Genomic DNA, 16,781 nt, shown 5'->3' with positions numbered 1-16,781 from the left:
ATAAGAAGGGTGCCAGCGAGCCTTGCTCTCGCTTACGGCCACACCCCCTTGAGCACGCCTGATCTTGGAAGCTAAACAGGGATGGGCCTGGTTAGTACTTGGATGGGAGACCGCCTGGGAATACCAGGTGCTGTAAGCTTTTAAGCGCAGGAGGCGCCCTATCCCCGCTCGCTCGCTCATTCCCCTGTTCACACGTGCAGTGCGGCTTGTCCGTCTGTTTATTTGTCAGCTTTGGCGAGACACGGGTGCTTGTGTATTAGCGTGAGCATTTTTTATTCTGATCAGGAACAGTTTTACAAGTCCGCAAAGGATCGAGGAAAGGTTTATCGCCAGCTGAAAATAGACAGCGCTTCGGCTGTGGAGACTTGTTCGGCTGGCGTTCGGAGAGTCGCGTTTTTCAGAATTGTATTGAGATCATTTTCCACAGAGCTCAGATGTCAAAGCACAGCAGCAGCTCTCCACAGCGATCCTCTATAGCGCCCTTTCTCCCGCAGCTCCGTCCTCATTGGAAGGAAGCAAGAGTGAAAGGCTGAAGTGAAATACAGATGCAGCCATTCAAAATGAGCGTTAAAAACCCGCGGTTCAGTAACCGTAGGGCACCGCGGTAAGTGATTGGCTGGCCAAAATGACCGACAGGGGCACTCGTGGTGCATTGGTTGGTAGTGAAAAGATTTAATCATTTAATGTCTTTACTGTGCACGTTTCAATCCACTTAGTTTTGAATATTTATATGGAATTTTACCACTAAAGGGAAATTTTAGTAGCTGAGCATATAAAGAAGAGGAGCATAACGCATCTGAAGGTCATAAACGATATTAATTTAGGAACATAAACATTACTGTATGTACATAAACTGTACTGTGTATGGCTGGTCTTGATAGTTTAAAGAAAAAATACACACCAGTCTTCCATTTCTCCCTAAACATTTTAAGTATGAAAGTTTTATGAAACGATACCCAAATAAGTGATTGCTGTATAGAATGAATTTTAATTTTTAAAAATTATTTAACACAAAAATTAAGCTGTTTACATCTTCCGCCTGAGAACAGTCACCCGTTGCTACCCAACGCAGAAACACAGCCACTAACTAGCAAAGAGAGGACATTAGCTAGCCAATATGATAAAGAAATAAATGATTATTTTGTTTATTTCTTTTGCACATTTATTTGAAGATTTCCATCGATTGTACAAGCACTTGGAAACTGTCCAATCCCTAGTTCATCAAGCATTTACCGGTCTGGCGCCGGTCTATGTCTTCTAGGATATAATGCCAGCGAACTCTTGTTTTTATGTCCACTATAACTACGCTGGGCAAACGTTCCAAGGTCAAATTCTTCCAGCACGGGGGTACCTTTAAAGCGGAGACGACGGCACCGAAATTTTTTGGCGTGCCTTCTCTTTAAAGCCCTGGCCAAATATGAAGACAGTACGTACAGTTATAATTCAAACGGAATTAAAAACTACACATCCCAGTTACCATGGTGGTGCTTGTGATCATTGCGTTTAACCAACGAAACAGGGCGAAAAATCAGTCACATGACTTTGGGGCAGAGTTTCAAAAGCTTAACCTATCAGCAACAAAGCGAAATTTACACGATAGGCTACCTCAAACTGTCAGTTACACGACTGTGTATGTCGCTTAAGCCACTCCTATTTGGCATTTTAGTTATGGAGGCGAGAAGACGCCCCCCCCCTCTCTGGGTGTCTGATTTGCCGCCATCTTTAACTGTTCGGTGTCTGAATCGGAGTAGCTATGCGTACGAAATAAAGTTAATCCCAACTACAAAACATATATTTTTGTGGTAGGAGGGCGCAAAACATCAGTATTTACTGCTATTAATTACTGTACGTTTTATAGTTGAAATCTGAGCCTAGATATAAAGTTAGATATAAAGTTAAAATCTCGACAAAGCAATGTAGGAAATACAGAGAAAATAAATCCTTTCTGACATCTAAAATCAATTTCGATCAAGGTCTCTAAAACGAACAAGAAAAAGAGGATTTTCGGAGGGCAATTACGCTGTGTTTATATAGAATAACTGATTTATGAGCAATCTAATTTCTTGTTCGTTTAAAACAGTGAAATGTCAGCTGCAAAAGATCGCACCAGAAACAGCACTCTCTCTGCCTGTCATAGACGTTCAAGAAAGGCTGAATGAAGTCATGTCAAGTACAATAATTCGGTGATCAATAATAACAGTTGTAGGACAGTATATAAGGAGGATAAGGATTTTGAAGTTGACTCGAAATCTGATAGGTAACCATTGCAAGGACTTGAAAACAGGTATAATGCATCCCTGATAGGATTCTTGCTGTCATATTCTGAACATATTGAAGATTGCTCAGTGTGGATTTAATTTCCCCAGTGAACAGGATGTGCATTTATTAATTCTAGAAAAAAAGCCTTTCTTGATTTCTCTAGTTCTTAGTTTCTCTAGTTCCCTTTAAAATAAACTATTATTCCACAATGCAGAGAATTACATGGCCAGTATTTACACATGATATTTGTGATTTAAAGAAATTAACACAAGCAGCTTTTGGAGATTTAAGTGTTGGCTGAGTTATTGCAGGATAAAAGACTAGAGATGTTGGCAAGAAGAAGATAATTTGGGGAAAGCTGAGGAATACACTTATAACAAGAACACTTCCTAATGGGGTTAGGCATACTTTTGATGAAGATGATGAAGTTAACAGACTATATGTTTACATAGATACTGAAATAAGGATTGTATTTTAGATAATGTGTAGTTGCTGGCATTGAACTGTGTGTTGGATGCACATGAATTGAAGGAATGGGCAAACATAGCTGATGCGGATCCACAGAGCCAGCATATTAAGATGTTTATAATTAGAGGCAATTTGTTTAAATAACTAGGTATGGATACTGATGTGCAAGAGAAGTGGAAAGGCTGTTTCCTTAAGCCAGCACTATGAGATATTTTATTCTCAGTGAGATGCTGCCATTTCATAGTGGGTTTCTAACACTGTGTATAGTTCCATCCACACAGTGCCTTTACTTCCATCCATTTCTAATCTCTTTATCCAGTACAGAGGATTTGGAGCCTATCCCGGTAAGCAACGGACACAAGGCAGAATACACCCTGGACATAGCGCCAGTCCATCACAGGACAGACAGACACAAACACACACACACCAGGGCCAATTTTCCCATAAACCAATTAACTTACCAGTATGTTTTGGAGTGCAAGAGGGAGTCATATCACACATATGGAGAAAAACCATGTGACCCAGAGAGAACATGTAAACCCCACACACACAGGATGGCAGGAATTGAACCTAGGACCCCAGTGCTGCAAGATAGCAATGCTAACCACTTTGCCACCATTATAAATGGATGGATATCTTAGTTATCTTTTTAGTTCACAGGTTTGCATGCATAATTTAATTTTGAAAGCCACTGAGACATCAGGTACAACTGTTGTATTTATGAAAAAGAAACAAAACAAAAAACATACTAACAACTGTGCCATCCTACTCCTTAGTTAATACATTTTATTATTCATAAACAGTTAACATTGTTAGCAAAATATTTTGAATTATATTTAACCCTATTTTTTCTTTAATTTTGTATTTAACTTATTATATGATAGTCAGACTTAATGTATATTTGAACAATGAAAATATATTTTTACAAGATGCGGGGGAAAGTGCAACAGCTTATTACAGTGCTAAATTCTTATATTATTGATTGCTAATAGTTTATGCTAACACCTAACTTTCTTAATTAGATGTTTTTAAAACAGTGAACTAAGTGTAACATAATATTCAGAAATACAATCGAAAATAGTTTTGTGGTGTTTGTATGGATGAAACGTTTCTAAAATGTATAACGTAACAAAATTAATGTAATGTCATTAGACAGAACAACACGTTTCTGGTTTGTTTTAATTAGCTAGTATTAGTTAGTAGTTAGTAGTTTTAATTTAATTAGTATTGCAATTCGCACTGATTCCCTTGTGAAGATATGGACTTAAGAATATTCGTGCATGGTCAAAAAAATGGCATTAAGCACTTAAAATTAATATGGTTAATAATAGTAAACTGTAACGTGCTGTAACAAGATCGGTTAAACTGCGAAGAAAATGCTTTCAGAGAAAATGTTTCAGGTGTGAAGAACATAGATCTCAAATGCAATTTCAACAAAAACCTGTTCCCACACACCCTGCCCCCACTACCATTAGAATATACACAAAGCACTGAAATCTTTCGAGCTAATGATCAGGTGACCCGAGAGAGAGAGAGAGAAACACCAAGGGGTGCGGAACCAGGGAACTATTTACGTGGAAAACGGGCGATCTCCCCAGACTGTCCGCCCGTTTCATTGTTACCTAGCTACCTCTTTATTTAGAACTCACTAACACTGATTTTTAGTTTAGAAGGATTCAAGTAGGGTTTTAGATGAAAGGCAGCGACCTTAATCAAGCCCAAATCATAATTGAACCCATTCAGAGCCTACATTACATTTTAGCATTTCATTCTGAGCAGAAGACCCTCACACCTGAAGAAGGCTTGCATTTTCTCTCTTCTCTTTTAAGCATGTGTACAATGTGTAATACAATTACAATGTGTAATTACAATGCTGTAATACAATTTGAATCGTATGAGGGTGGGGGGGGGAGGGGGAGGTGTCTTTCGCTGGAAATCTCGCCTGCTTCTACTTTACGAGTCCCTCTCTGCCGGAGTGCTGGCTGTGACGAATTAAACCGGTTTCACAGGTTTCAATCACAGACCATGTGACATGGGAGTCAGGAAACTAACACACAGCGTCACCGGATTTGATAACGCTATAAAAACGCTATAAAATAATGTGACTAGGCACAGAACAAGTTTACAGCACAGTACAATAATAAATGCTGACCATGACTTTAGAAGCATAAATTGCCTTACACTCAATTTAAACACAAGCTGTCTTTAGCCCTCTAAGCTGGTTCATACAGAAATGTAGAGATCCAGGCTCAGAACACACAGCTTCATTAGCGAATACATATGCAGGACAACTAGAGAAGACGTTTTACAGAGGATGGATTTTTAGAAACATCCCATCAGTGACATCACTGAAGTCAACTCCTAGGTACTGTAACTGTCGTGTGGATAGTTTCACAAGAATCAGACAAAGGTTTAAGCATCGCTTGTTCTAGATAAAACTGCGAAAAAAAAACCAACAACCCATAATGTACTTCTTTGCGGGTCTGTTTGCCCAAATCATATATTCACAACGTGAAATCTAGAAAATAATATTACGTAACCAAAATCCGGAATATGGAAACAGAACCTGTGTAATTGTTGATAGATGATGTACTCGTAACATTTTTACAAGACAAACTACAACATTTAAAAAATGACTTGTATGTACTTGATATCTCTAATCAATCCACGGCGACATTGTTAAAGCAGAGTCCCAGTAAAATGAAACTAAAACGCCCTGGGCATACCGTTTCGCGCTTCATATTAGTTGCTCAAAAGTAATTTGACCGTATGAAATGCATAATATAAACCTAGAAACATATACGTGAGCAGTATTTACGTACTGTAGTATCGGTGTTAAGACATACCTCTCAAATACTGTAAATCAATTTAAAAATATCTCAAGAACGATTCTGGTCATAATGAAACCATGTTTCGTGTATGTTTTCTTTAAAGTACCGAGACCAGCCATATAATGTATGTTTATGTTCCAAAATTAATATCGTTTATGGCCTTCACACGCGTTGCAGTATGCTCCTATTCTTTTTATGCTCAGCTACTAAGATTTCCCTTCAGTGGTAAAATTAGATATGAATATTCAATACTTAAACGGGCACAGTTAAGACATTAAATATACATATACATACTGTATACAGTACAGTTTTCATACAGTAATATGTTTATGTTCCTAAATCAATCTCTTTTATGAGCATGTGAAAGGCATGGTGAATCGATTCTCAAAAATGACTGTACTTTGCATGATTGGAAACAAATGCGTGATTGCAAAATGCTGTGGTGTTACTTTTACAAAGACGGTCAATGAAAAAAAGAATGTTAACCAGGGCAATACTTTGAGTTTACACTTACAGCTTGTCCAAGGTCATTCATTATTAATACTATTAGTAATATCTTCGTTAAAGACTTTGATGGCCACAGCTCAAACATGAGAGGTTGAGCTTTATTAGCTCCACCTTGCCAAAATTCCGGATACTATTATTTTGCTTGTCATATTATAGGAGAATTTACGGTAACTAGCGGTATTTACCGGTAACTTGCGGTAGACTGCGTACAGCGTACCGGAAAATAATGCGGTATCGCCCACGCATTTTGAATGGCTGCATCTGTATGTCCCCCAGCTCGGAGCCCATTGGGCCTGCTGGTGTGACCAGAGCTGCAGCGTCGCCATGCTGGTGGGGGTCAGTTCGGCTTTTCTGTTGGAATGAACAGGGGGGTTACATGATGGTGCTGTCTGTGGTCTGGCTGTCCTGCTGCTCTGGATGAGGGGTGCGTAGTGTGGTGCAGGTTCTTGTCCCATCCTGCTCTTGGTCCAGGTTGGAGGGTTGCACCGATTCTGAGTCTTGTTAGCTGGTATGGATGGGTTTGGGGGTGTTGATACCAGAGTGGTCCGGGGGGGGTGCAGGTGTCTCGGGGGCATTCTTGTTTTTCTGTGAGTTCAGGTTGATTCTGTTGGTTTTGCCACGAATCTCCCTCACGCAGGCAAGTGCTCCCGCATTCCTACGAGCTCTCCCCGTACCAAACGTGCACGTGTCAATCATTCCTCTGCTTAAACCCTCATCTGCCCCCCGGTCATTGCTCACGATTGAGATTCTCTCCAGGAGCTTACGTACTAACTACACCTTTGCCTTACTACGACTTCTCCCCTGGACCTCGACCCCGCTTTCCGACTACAGCTTTAGCCACTCGATTTTGTACCTTCGCCTGTTTTACGCTTTCTCGGATCCTGACCCCAGCCTGTCTCTTCGTTTACGCCTCTGCCTTCTGAATCCACACCGACGCAACTTCTACGCCTTCCCGGACTCCGACCCCTGCCAGTCCCTCGACTACACTTTCGCCTGTCGATTCTGTGCCTACGCCTGTGCTACATGTGGAAGACCGAGTCAAAAGGTCAGGACAGTGACTATGCATGGGAAAGGTTTTCTGTTCGCACCTAAGATCCCTGTCTTAGGTGCAAACTAAAGCCTGTGATTCCTCACACCCATTCAACCAGAGAAAATTGAAACAGATTGTAGGATGCCAAATGGCACCCCCCTGTCCTGTTTGTTTGACTTCTGACACTGCACCTTTCCCTGTATGTTCCTTTGATATGATAAAGTATTGCCTACTTTTAATGTTTAAAAAAGGAAAGTATAACTTCAGTCCAGTGAGCATGTCTTGAGTGCTAGGGGAAACCCTTTCTCTGTGATATGCTCCCCTTCAGCTGATTGTATTAAAGATCTCTGTTGACAATCTCCCAACCTGAGTGAAGACTGAGTTTTCTTCGACATCCGCCTTCCCGGACTCGGACCCCTGCCTGTTTACTCCGACTAGGCCTGCGTCTCGCGCCAACCCTACCAAGGGCACCGCATTGGATCCCTATCCTCAGCAGTCAGCCCCTGCGTGACAGGTTCTGAGTGTCTTGGTTACATCCGTTTGTGTGTATAGATGAAAAAGCTATTGAAGAGCACCCCGACACCCCCCACCCATCTCGGTGGAAGTTGCCATGTTCAAAAAATCCTAAAAAGATAATTAAAGTTTCACACAACAAAGCATGACTGTGAAAGGTCAGGAGGCCTGCCTAATGGTGGTGCTGGCCCCACTAGCACCTCTTCCAGCAGCAACCTTAGTTTTTCCCAGGAGGTCTCCCATCCAGGTACTGACCAGGCTCACACCTGCTTCAGTACTGAAGGCTGCTGATTATGGCCAGCAGCCATATCACCCTGCAACTCACAACTGGCAACCCACTGAAGCTAAGCAGGTGGGAGCCTGGTCAGTACCTGGATGGTAGACCTCCTGGGAAAAACTAAGGTTCCTGCGGGAAGAGGTGCTAGTGGGGCCAGCAGGGGGCGCTCACCCTGCGGTCCATGTGGGTCCTAATGCCCCAGTATAGTGACGGGGACACTATACTGTAAACAGGCACCTTCCTTCGAATGAGATGTAAAACTGAGGTCCTGACTCTCTGTGGTCATTACAAATCCCATGGCGTTTCTTGTAAAGAGTAGGGGTGTAACCCCGGCGTCCTGGCCAAATTTCCCCATTGGCCCTTACTAATCATGGCCTCCTAATAATCCCCCTCTTTGAATTGGCTACATTTCTCTTCCCTCCTCCTCACTGATAGTGGTGAGTGTTCTGGCGCACTATGGCTTCTGTTGGATCATCCAGGTGGATGCTGCACATTGGTGGTGGTGGAGGGGAGTCCCCATTACCTGTAAAGTGCTTTGAGTGGACTGTCCAGAAAAGCGCTATATAAGTGTAAGCAGTTATTATTATTATTATTAATGAGCACAACACTTGATTACAGTAAAAAAATCATTAAAAAATAAAGAAATGTTCCACAACTCAAAGCAAGGTTGTATAAGGTTAGGGGAGCTGTCTGGTGTGTAAAACACCTGGTTGCAGCACTGTGGCTGTTGTGCTTGAAGAGCTATTGACTCGTGAATACCACCCCCCTATCCCCATGTACCGGCTGTCTAATGGTGCCATATTGAAAAAATCATTACAAAATAAATAAAGGGGCCACAGCCACAGCAAGGTTGTATAAGGTTAGGGGGCCTGTCTGGTGTGTAAAACATATGGTTTCAGCAGTGTGGCTGTTGTATTTGAATTGCTATTGAGCCATGAAGAAGACCCACCTATCCCACTGTATTACCTGTAGTGTTACCTTCAGAAAATCATAAAAAAATAAAGAAAGGGGTCACAGCCAAAGCAAGGTTGTATAAGATTAGGGGGCGTGTCTGGTGTGTAAAACATATGGTTTCAGCAGTGTGGCTGTTGTATTTGAATTGCTATTGTAGCGGCAATGCTTGTTAATAAGACAGAATTAAGCGTTGGTATGCTGTCCTAAATGAGGCCCCATCTCACTCTCCATCTCTGTGGTGCAGCTGCAGAGAAAGTATTCATGCAGGCTGATTTAAGATGTTTTCTTTTGATAAGGAACAAGCTCCCAGACGGGGATGCACTTAGCTAAGCCTGGCTATCATGATCAATGGTCATCCATTGGCGCCTATCAGTCTAGGGAGTGCCGAATGGACATCTGGACTGCATTCCTAAGTGTCAAGAGTAAGTGACTTATAGCTCATCTTGACCAACCAATCAGGGACTGGTAGGGCGTGGTAATACCACGTGGGTCTCCAATGCCCGCCAAACTCTCAACCAATCAGCACACATCTGGGTCTTGGTCAAAAAGGGAGCGCAAGCTCAGATCGGGGCTCTCCTTGGCCATTTTCGCTCATCCTCAGAGACAATCACGTGACAACTGCTGTTGTCTGCAAAAGGACTTGGACTTTGTTCTAAGCGCGAGGCCGAGGATCCCGTACGTACTCAGAATTCTACCAACGTGAATGCTCCGCTTGATCAACGGCAGCCTACAGTTGGACCCTCGTCGACAAGCTGAATAGCTTATTCAGAAGCAGCGCTGGACCGGGAACGAACCAGCTTCTTCCCAGGCAAAAGAGTGACTTGTGAGGACTCGCGGTCACACTCTGTGCATAGAGACTTTCTACTAGCCAGCCGGACTGCTGGTAGATCCCCTCGGAGCAACGACTGCCCTGCGCGCCGCAGTCAGATTTCTCCGCCCGTCCTACTCCGAGCTGCACCTTGACTGGTTGGCCGGTAGCCAGAGAACGCCGACACAACGCCCATTGGACAACCGCTGCAACAGAGGCTGCAACAGAGCCTGTCAGCTGGTTTGGTGTTCGTGCCGGGAGATTCCAAATCCATACACAGTGGATAAGTAAACCCCATGTTCTACATTGCGTCATTCAATTATACCTCAACACAAGTTGTTATCAATTTAATTCATGAGTAATGTATTTACTTCCGAGTTTAGAGTTTAGAGTAACAGTGGGTAATAACACTGATTAGCGATTTGATAACTGAACGATATATATTGACATATATTCTCTGTTGTGTATCTCTTTGTGTTTGCATCTCTTCGAGATTATATACCTTGTATATTGATAACCCTCACAGTAAGGTCTGCCGCTCGTATCCAGGCAGACTAGTATATCTTTGGTGCACAATTTATATTAATAAATGTATCTCGTGTATTGAACCCGTGTGTGTGCGTTGCTAGTTGTTCTGACGGTTGATTTTCTAAAAGCTACAACGAACAACCTCCTGATTACTGTTACAATTAATAATTGTCTCAGTAAACCCATCAAACCACTACACTATTGAGCCATGAAGAAGACCTACCTGTCCCATTGTATTACCTGTAGTGTTACTTTCAGAAAATCATAAAAAAAATAAAGAAAGAGGCCACAGCCACAGCAAGGTTGTATGAGGTTAGGGGCCCTGTCTGGTGCGTAAAATATATGGTTTCAGCAGTGTGGCTGTTGTATTTTAATTACTATTGAGCCATGAAAAAGACCCACCTATCCCAGTGTATACCTGTAGTGTTATCTTCAGAAAATCATAAAAAATAAAGGTTCCACAACCCAAAACAAAGCTGGGAAATGTCAGAAGACCTGCTTAGTGTGCAAAACACTTACTTGCAGCATTGTGGGTACTGTGATTTAAATGCTATTGGTTTGTGAACAGAATACCCCTATCCCAGTGCATTGTGCCATATTAAATAAAAGCACGAGAAAAAGAGATTCAGAACGCAAAGCTGTGTCAGTGTTCTGTGTAAAAAATCGGTTTGAACATCATGGGAGCTGTTTTTAATGAGCTGCTGAGTAAAGAATATTTTAATCTTCCTGCTGTCAGTAGTATTGTCAATATAGTTGACCCTTACCTGAATGAAAACAGGGCGTAATTGAAGGGTTTCAGAAATCAAACATAGCTTTATTCCTGTGCTTACAGTCTGGGTAATTGGAGACTGCACTGTTCTGCTTCCTAAGGTCATATATGGGTTTTTCGCACGAAGCCGTATCGAACAGTATTTTTCGTGTTGTGAACGTGTGCACACAGCGGTCCTCCGGGTTCCAGTAAGTGCGTAATTACGTATCGATGAAAAACCGGAGGTTTAAAAAAAGATAATTAGCCCACTGATAGTTTGATGTAGAGGCTGTGGAAATATCCACAAGTCTTGGTCTTTAAAATGCATTTGGTTTGACGGCGTTCTGTGCTTCCATTGGGAAGATATGGACAAAAGAATATTCGTGCTTGGTAAAAAAAATGTCATAAAAACGAAAAAGTAAAGGCTGAGAAAGCATTCACAATGTATTTTATACACAAAGGAAGTATTCTCGCAACTCTAAGAGGTTTCGTGGTTTAATTTTTTTTAATTGTTGAATCATATTTAAATGTTAAACAACTGAAGAGTATATTGCTGTAGACCAGGATGGCCGAGTGGTTAAGGCGTTGGACTTAAGATCCAATGGACAAATGTCCACGTGGGTTCAATCTCCACTCCTGGTAGTGTTGTAATAAGTTTTAAGTGACAGAACACTTTGATGTTTTACACTCTATTTAAATATGAATTTACTAAATTTCAGTTCAGTTCTCTTCACTCCCACTCCCTGGCATAACTGAGCTCTCACTATCGCATACTGAAGGCTTTACATGCATTAGCTGTATGCGATAGTGAGAGCTCAGTTATGAGTTCCCAATAAAGATGGAATCAAACAGTTTGTTCTGTCTCTCATGGTGATCCTCTTCTCGATCCAAATGAAATGTTTAATATGATGCCTCGAGAAAAAAAAAGGAGTGAATTTCCGCCTGTAATGATTGACGCCCCATCAAACATTTTGTAACATCCCCGGAAGATTATACAGTAGAATCCTGGTTTGTGGCTCAAATTCAAGGTAAACAAGACTAAGGAAACGAGTTGGAAACTTGATGTCGAACTGGAATTTAAGTACCCGGAACATTTCACTACATTGGGCAATATGTGCCAGAGAGGAGCGTTTTAAATCCTTTCGATAGCTCAGTTGGTAGCGCGGTTGACTGTATTAGAAACAGTTAGGAATCCTTAAGTCGCAGTTTTGACTCCAGCTCGAAGAAAGGTGCTTTTGTGAACTTTAATCAAATAGTTAAAATAGCGAATCTTTTTCACTCAGACGTTGATCAAAAGCTCAATAAACGATGAAGCAGAGGCTCTTGTTCCGAATTCAGCTAACATCTGGTTGTCTTGTTTTGGCAAATATCTTATCTTTGAATTAAGGGACTACGCTGTCTGATTTGTAATTCAAAAGTAGATACAAATGTCACTGTTTTCAAAGGATAGGTACTTAATTGGCTTTATGATTTGGTATTGATTTTGTATCATTATATTATTACGTTTGTGCTTTCTGTGTTTTTCTATCGTATTGTGAACTTATTTTTTAAACAAATCCTTACAAAGGCAAACACAGCACACATCTGTTTATACCAGCGGTGAATTGTACATTTTTATTAAGTACAATCTACTGTATTTTTAGAAAAAAATGGCATACTGTGCACGATATGTTGCAGAAACACAGCCTGATATTTTCATAATTATTATTTTAATCATTTGACAAGTATGAGGTCCCGGATCCAAATCTTCAGTTCTGATTTTTTTAAAGTGATATCTTCTCTTCCTCTCGTGGAAATCACAAGATGTGAGCAAATGTTTTTTATTCTTTTTTTTTCACGTTGCGATCCAAAGAGCCTCAGACGCACAGTCTGACAGTAACCAAACCAGAATGGATTCTGCTGGGAGCCGGACTGAGCTCATTCTCACTCCCTGTGCTGAAAACAGAATTATCTCTTCCCCGAACATCGTCTACAGCTGCTAGATATTGCTCTGTGTCCTACTGCTCCAGCAATTCCTTTGACCAAAGACAGATCACTTGTGCGCTTTTAAACTTCTTGCCGCTACAGGCTCTTTGATGGCTCATGCTGATTGTCCTGTGGATCCAAAAGAAAATATTAAAGCTGATACTGATATTTTCGATTGTAATTTGCATCTAGCTACAACGTCCCTGGAAAAGATAATTTATTAGTTGCGTGCAATCGGAATCTTTTACTTTACGTATGGTAGTGGAAATAGTTTTAAAAATGTTTTCTAAAGAAGATTGTATTGCCAGGACCTGGCTCAGCGCTCAGTAGCGATGACGCTGTTGATATAGATGGAGTAGAAATGTAAGATGAATTGATGATCTAAGCTAAAATAGCCCTAACACGCCTCCTGTAACAGTGTTTGTATTCATAGCAAGTAATATTCTTTTTCAAACCTGAACGCTGCTTTTGCATTAAGTGTTATGTAACCATTAGCGGTTTCTGTAGCTTCTGAAGAGCGCACTTTTCCAAACTGAAGCCTACAGATGCAGCCATTCAAAATGCGCGGTAAAAACCTGCGGTACGGTAACCTACCCACAAGCCACCGCGGGGCACCAGAGGGTACTGCAGGGCAAGTGATTGGCTGGCCAAAATGACCGACAGGGGCACTCGTGGTGCATTGGTTGGTAGTGCAAAGATTTAATCATTTAATGTCTTTACTGTGCACATTTTAATCCGCTTAGTTTTGAATATTTATATGGATTTTACCACTAAAGGGAAATTTTAGTAGCTGAGCATAAAAAGAAGAGGAGCATAATGCATCTGAAGGTCATAAACGATATTAATTTAGGAACATAAACATTACTGTATGTATGTAAACTGTACTGTGTATGGCTGGTCTTGGTAGTTTAAAGAAAAAATACACACCAGTCTTCCATTTCTCCCTAAACATCTTAAGCATGAAAGTTTTATGAAATGGTACCCAAATATGTGATTGCTGTATAGAATGAATTTTAATTTTTAAAAATTATTTAACACGAACATTAAGCTGTTTACATCTTCCGCCTGAGAACAGTCACCCGTTGCTACCCAACGCAGAAACACAGCCACTAACTAGCAAAGAGAGGACATTAGCTAGCCAATATGATAAAGAAATAAATGATTATTTTGTTTATTTCTTTTGCACATTTATTTGAATATTTCCATCGATTGTACAAGCACTTGGAAACTGTCCAATCCCTAGTTCATCAGGCATTTTACCGGTCTGGCGCCGGTCTGTGTCTTCCAGGATATAATGCCAGCGAACTCTTGTTTTTATGTCCACTATAACAGACAATCTCCTTTGCTTTTAACCGAGCGTTTAATAATTTCCTAAAATGAAAATGATTTACTTTATTTCACTCACAGGATCAATAAAAGTATCTATCATCTGTCTAAACTATGGGACAGAATTCTGGGGTCTCCCCATACCAGAGATTATAGTAGGGCTTCAGAATGGTGATTGGCTGACACCATCTGACACCCCTCTGATTGGAGAAAAAAAGACGTGCTGGTTTGCTATACATACTGTACCAGGAAGAGGATTTCTTTCTATTCAAAACATGTATTTTAAAAGTTTAAGAAGTAAAAACCTTACAGCGTTCACAGATTTCTAAACTGATCAGGATCGTTATCTTTGTCTTATGCATAATAATGTTCAGCAAATTAATAATAAACTTTATTTTATATAGCTTTTTAAACGAATAAGTAATTAGATTGCTCATAAACCTAATCACTTGCTTTTTCTTTTTATTTAGGCTCAGATTTCAACTATAGACCGTATTATTAATAACCATAATAACAACCAACCAACAAAAACAACCATATAAACATAATACCAACCAAAAACATAGATAACAACCACAATACAAAATCAAATAATCAAACCATTTTACTCTCGCAAAGTCCTCCAATTATCATAATCCCGCCCCTTATGCAAAACCAAACCTTCCTCCCATCCCAGTTTATCCTGTTTATCATAAACAAAATCCACCTCAATTTTCAACATGAAGCATTACACAAAATCAATACCTCAACACTCTATACTCAACAACGATAATTCACAAACAGCCAGAACATGTAACTACACATTCCCAAACAGACCTAATTTCCATAGCCCCGCCATTTATGCAAAACCAACATCCCTCCCCTGTTCTCTCACTCCCCTGGTGGTTGTAATTGTTTTTATTTTCAAATAAATTTTAGCAAAGTCATGTATTTTAAAAATCTTAAGATTTTTATATTTATGTCTTTATTTAGTGGTTTCATTAGTGACAAAGGCTAAACTTTCTTGGAAAAATGTATTTTATGTAAACCATGTTTGCTATTAATTCATTCAGGGCTAAAATATGTTCATTGTCTTCTAATGAAAAAGGGTTCCTTTCGCCGTAGTCGGGAGCCTAGCCTTTAACTAGTAAGTACTGTATTTACTGGGTTTTTGAGGGGGGGGGGGGGTGTCTTTCGCTGGAAATCTCGCCTCCTACTTTGAAAATACCCGTGAAACCGGTTCAATTCGTCACAGCCAGCACTCCTGCAGAGAGTTGGGTTGTACTTGCAGTGTATACAGTACACGCGTTATGCTCTTCGTTAATGTCTGTGAAGTTTTATTTAATCTCTGAGCCATACTGATTCTTCTGGAAGCCAGTTTCCGCCAGGGAGTAAAAAAAAAAACACACTATGGTATTCTCTCCAATGCAGTGCAGTTAAAAACATACCTCTGATGCTGCTCCTAAATGAATATCGTTTATGACCATCAGAAGCTTTATGCTCCTTTTCTTTTTTCCAGTGGATTGAACAGGGAGAGGCATTTCATGATGTACTTTTCACTGATGAAACAACAGTGGCTCTGGAACAGTTTTCAACCAAGTCGTTTTATAAAAAGGGGAGATATGTACACGTTACTGAAGCTAAAAGTTTAGCCTTTGTCACTAATGTAACCACTAAATAAAGACATATAGAAATCCCTACGTTACAGACTGTGTATGGCTGGTATTGGTAGTTTAAAGAAAAAATACACACCAGTATTCCACTTTCTCCCTAAACATTTTAAGCATCAGAGTCTTACATGTGGTTATTTCGAAAACGTTTGTACGTGCTCCTTCTTACCATGTTACTGTTTACTGTTACTGACCATATTAAGTTTAAGTGCCTGTGGGCACTTTTCCTGTCCGTGGGGGGTGGACCGTCTTTCATTAGAAGGTTAGTCTGTTCTACTCTGAGAATGTAGAGGGGGTGGAAAGTGCCCGCTGTCATTTAATTAGTATTAAAATCTTAGTTATCTTTCTAGTTCACAGGTTTGCATGCATAATTTAATTTTGAAAGCCACTGAGACATCAGGTACTACTGTTGTATTTATGAAAAAGAAACAAAACAAAAAACATACTAACAACTGTGCCATCCTACTCCTTAGTTAATACATTTTATTATTCATAAACAGTTAACATTGTTAGCAAAATATTTTGAATTATATTTAACCCCATTTTTTCTTTAGTTTTGTATTTAACTTATTATATGATAGTCAGACTTAATGTATATTAATGTATATTTGAACAATGAAAATATATTTTTACAAGATTTTACATTAAGCACTTAAAATTAATATGGTTAATAATAGTAAACTGTAACATGCTGTAACAAGATCGGTTAAACTGCGAAGAAAATCCTTTCAGAGAAAATGTTTCAGGTGTGAAGAACATAGATCTCCAATGCAATTTCAACCAAACCTGTTCCCACACACCCTGCCCCCACTACCATTAGAATATACACAAACATTTTAGCGTTTCATTCTGAGCAGAAGACCCTCACACCTGAAGAGTGCTGGCTGTGACGAATTAAACCGGTTTTACAGGTTTCAA

General features: G+C 40.3%; 1 non-coding gene and 1 pseudogene across 1 annotated transcript; both read left to right on the top strand.

Moving 5' to 3' along the window:
* The first annotated feature begins 30 nt into the window (after positions 1-30).
* Positions 31-139, top strand: LOC138219043 (5S ribosomal RNA; annotated as a pseudogene).
* An 11,343-nt stretch (positions 140-11,482) lies between these two features.
* Positions 11,483-11,565, top strand: trnal-uaa (transfer RNA leucine (anticodon UAA)). The gene has a single exon. It is a non-coding gene; the product is annotated as a tRNA-Leu (tRNA).
* Positions 11,566-16,781: the final 5,216 nt, after the last annotated feature.

This window comes from Lepisosteus oculatus, chromosome 14, assembly GCF_040954835.1.
Source record: "Lepisosteus oculatus isolate fLepOcu1 chromosome 14, fLepOcu1.hap2, whole genome shotgun sequence".
NCBI classification, from domain to species: Eukaryota; Metazoa; Chordata; class Actinopteri; order Semionotiformes; family Lepisosteidae; genus Lepisosteus; species Lepisosteus oculatus.
This window is presented reverse-complemented; position numbering and strand designations above follow the sequence as displayed.